This window comes from Photinus pyralis, unplaced genomic scaffold, assembly GCF_008802855.1.
Source record: "Photinus pyralis isolate 1611_PpyrPB1 unplaced genomic scaffold, Ppyr1.3 Ppyr1.4_LG1, whole genome shotgun sequence".
Taxonomy (NCBI): Eukaryota; Metazoa; Arthropoda; class Insecta; order Coleoptera; family Lampyridae; genus Photinus; species Photinus pyralis.
Window position 1 is genome coordinate 56,036,226 of NW_022170249.1, and position 4,171 is coordinate 56,040,396.

Here is a 4,171-nt window from a genome sequence, read left to right on the forward strand (position 1 = left end):
ATAAGATTTTCTAATTCTGTTATAAATTTGATTTTGTCCTGTCGACAAAATGTAGAAATGGTGTCACAGCTATTGAAGGAGTGAAGAAATAACATGTTTTGTAGTATGGAAATTTTGTTTGTGATTATAGATGATGGTCTTTATTTATTGTTAAGTGTGTAGATATGTTTATGATTTAAAATGTTTTGTAATGTTTAAATCTATGAAAAATTGCATGTATTTAAAACCAATTTTATTTAAATGTATTAGGTCAGTTCTTCCGTTAATGTACTTCCTAAAAGAAGACATATAAAAAAAAATAAATTATAGTCAAATGGTAAACTTACTGTTCGTAACAATCGTTGATGGTAGTATTGTTGTAACTTATAAATGTAGGTGCTAAATCCAATGGGTAAATTTTGTTTTCTAAAAACACAATTTTTTCAATAAGGTATTGAAACGTCATAAAATTACCTTCTCTTAAATTCATTATATATGCATTACATTTTTGTAATTTATCCTAATGTTCCTTTTTATTTTGCATTTTGGGTACGGGTGGTACTGTCAATAATATAATTTTTTTTCCACCATCATTTTGTATGAATTGTATTATAGACGAATAACTTTGGCAAATTTCTTTTAATGGAGTATTCTATAATGAAAACATAATTTGGAACAGATAGTTGATTGACATTAAACATAAAATGAAAATATAAATTTTTATTTTCATGTCATGATTTAAATTTATATTGAAGTCAAGTATTTTTTAAATATAGTAAGTTTATCAATTTCATAATATTGAAGCATGCATTATAATAGAACATTCTGATAAATAATATGAATGATATAAGCAAGTAAGTATATCCCGTAGGGTTTAGTGAAACAATTATTGCTATTTTAAAGGACGATTATATTTATTGTGATCAAGAAATCGTTACCGTGGTGGAATAACTGGCTGTCGAGAATAAAAAGGTGGCGTTTCGACGGTACCAGCGTCAACCATCTACTCAAAATCACATTGCGTTTAAAAGGGCGAGGGCCATAAGCAGACGAACCGTCCTAGAAAGTAAGACTCAGAACTGGAGACAGTATACATCTTCTATAACGACGAGTGCTGACACGAAGAGTACCTGGAACAAAATAAATGCAATTAATGGTACATACAAAAATCAAAAGATTAATTCCCTACAATTTAATAATGTAGTTATAGAAGATGAACAAGAAATTGTCAACTTACTGGCTGATAAATTTGCAAATGACAGCAGCTTCGCCAATTACCAACCTGACTTCTATAACACAAAGAATGAAAGAGAAGTTAATTTATCTTATGATACTTACAGCAATTTAGAGTATAATGAAACGTTCACATTTGAGGAACTAGAGTTTGCCATGCAAAATGGGAAAAAAACAGCACCAGGTCCAGATGAGATCTGTAACGAAATGCTGAATAACCTCACACCTGAAACTAAACGGACATTATTAACACTATTTAATGAGCTGCGGGATAAAGGTACTTACCCCAACGAATGGAAAGAGGCTATTGTAATACCAATAAATAAACCTGGGAAAAATCCATTACATCCAATAAGTTATGGATAAGTTATCCGATTAGTTTGACGTACTGCATGGGGAAGCTGTTGGAGAGAATGGTTAATAACAGATTGCAATGGCAGCTAGAAAAAGAAAATGCATTAGTATCTTACCAAGCAGGCTTTAGAAAGTTTCGATCGACCACCGATCATCTGCTTTTTCTTGAAACTGCAATACAGGAGGCTTTTCGATAGCGAGAACATTTAGTAGCCGTATTCTTCGATATAAAGGGAGCGTATGACATGACGTGGAGATACAAAATATTAGAAAAGATGCACCAACTAAACCTCAGAGGAAACTTGGTATCAGACAGACGTTTCCGAGTGAGGATAGGTAACACAGTATCTGAAGCAAAGATGCTTGAAAATGGAGTTCCTCAGGTTTCTACCCTTAGCTGCACTTTATTTGCCCTGGCAATAAATGACATAGCTATAAATGTACCAAATTCTATATCGAAATGTATGTATGTAGACGATATTGCTATTTTCTGTGCTGGAAAGACAATTGGTGAAATAACTAGGAAGCTCCAGCCTGCGATCAACCAAATTCTCGAAAATGGAAAAAATATGGGGATGGTATTTTCTGAGGAAAAAACGCAGTGTGTCCACTTTTGTAGATTAAGAACTCCGCATTATGGTCCTCTCTTATATCTAAATGATAAACCCATCAGATGTTCTGAAAACGCAAAGTTCCTTGGCTTGATGTTCGATCAAACTCTAACATAGCGTGCACACATAGAACACTTGAAACTGAAGTGCCTAAAAAGTCTTAACATAATAAAAGTTTTGGCTCACACTAAATGGGGTGCGGAGCCAAAATATTTACGAATATATACAGAGCACTGATACTATCGCAAATTGATTACGGGTGTATTGCCTATTCATCAACACGCAAATCTTTGCTGGGTAAGTTAAACAAAATTCAAAATGCGACAATAAGGTACTGTATAGGGGCCTTTCCAACAAGTCCCATAGAAAGCCTCTACTGTGAATCGGGTATACCATCACTGGAAACCAGAAGAGAACAGTTAATTTTGAAGTATATGGCAAAAATAAAGGCTTTCACCCAAACAACATGATACTGAATATCAATAGCCATTACTATCGAACAAGACCGACCATTACTAGACCAGCTGGTGTGAGATTTTGGGAAGTAGTTCAAAATATGGCTATTACTTTACCATCCGTATTGCAAATCAGTCCTTATGAGACCATACCGTGGGAGAAGCCTCCTGTAGTTATTAGAACGGATTTAAAGGTAAACGCACCGATTATCGACACCTACGCAATTATCGACACTTAGGACATATTTCCAACGATAATAAGAAATTTATTGCCATTTTTACCCCCCTTTACATTTAATTTGATTAATTAAATTACTAGCGACATCTTTCAATCATCACATCAAGCATTACTGCAGGAATACCACTACAAAAAAATTAAGTTTAGTTGACAGACGTCGATCATAACGTTTTGGCGTAGTTTCGTTGATCTCACTGCTAAGGATCGGGCGAGTTTGTTATTGCTATATATTCGATAATCTGAGTAAGTAGCACGCTGTAAACCATTTCTTAGAAAGTATAGGAATCAATGATATTGATTTCAGTGAACATTTATTCAATCTTGTTGATATTCATGTAATTAATGTGAGTGTCGATAATTGGTTCCTTCAAAATTGGCGATGCGCCAACTATCGACGGTCGGTGTCGATGAATGGGTTTTGTATTAAGTTAACAAATTAACATAATTAGCAGTAATTTGGCAAATTAATTAAATATAGGTGAATAATTTCAATTCTGAAAGGTGCAAGGTGTGTCTCTACCAATTATCGACACCCGTATTTCAGTCTGATAATGGAAATATGAGCGTTGTTAAGAAAATGTCGATATAACGTCCCAGTATATATCGATAACTGATACTATGAAATATTTATAGAAATCTCAATCGTCATAATGGACAAAAAGCCAAGAAGACTCCAATATTCCCATGAAAATATGTTGAAGGCACTTGAGGCCGTGCAAAACGGTATGCCGAAATCCCAAGCTTCAAAGTTGTTCGGGGTTCCTAGAACAACTCTCATCGGAAAAGTACAAGGGAAAGTACCCATTGAAAGGAAAATTGGACCTGATACGATTTTAACTAAAGAGGAAGAGGAACTCCTTGTGAAATGGATTTTCCATATTGCTGCCAATGGTTTCCCAGCAACGAAAACTCAACTTCTGGATAGTGTTCAGATGTTGATGAAGTCTTTAAAAAGGCCCAATCCGTTTACGAATGGAAGACCAGGGAAGCGATGGTACGGTAGTTTCCTGAAAAGGCATCCGGCGTTGGCTGAAAGGGTGTCCCAAAATTTAACAAGTTGTCGAGCTAACCTCACAGAGGAGAAAATCCGTGGTTGGTTTAAAGAAATCGGCGAATATCTGCAAAAAACGAATAATTTTCATATATGTCAAGATCCTACACGTATATACATACAACTGCGATGAATCAGCATTTTTTTAAGCCCTAAGGAAGACCATGTTTTAGTTAAAAAAGGAGAGAAAACTGTCTACAATTTTATTAGCAATGACGAAAAGGAATGCCTAACATCGTTGTTTATGTGT

General features: G+C 34.7%; 1 long non-coding RNA gene across 2 annotated transcripts; it reads right to left on the minus strand.

Annotated features, from left to right (window-relative positions):
• Positions 1-453: 453 nt before the first annotated feature.
• Positions 454-2,845, minus strand: LOC116167004. 2 transcript variants are annotated; one of them, XR_004144444.1, is made up of 5 exons: positions 1,498-2,845; positions 1,318-1,444; positions 1,217-1,268; positions 918-1,109; positions 454-631 (listed from the first exon to the last, which is right to left on the minus strand). It is a non-coding gene; the product is annotated as an uncharacterized LOC116167004 (long non-coding RNA). The 2 variants fall into 2 exon arrangements; XR_004144445.1 differs by lacking the exon at positions 1,217-1,268.
• Positions 2,846-4,171: the final 1,326 nt, after the last annotated feature.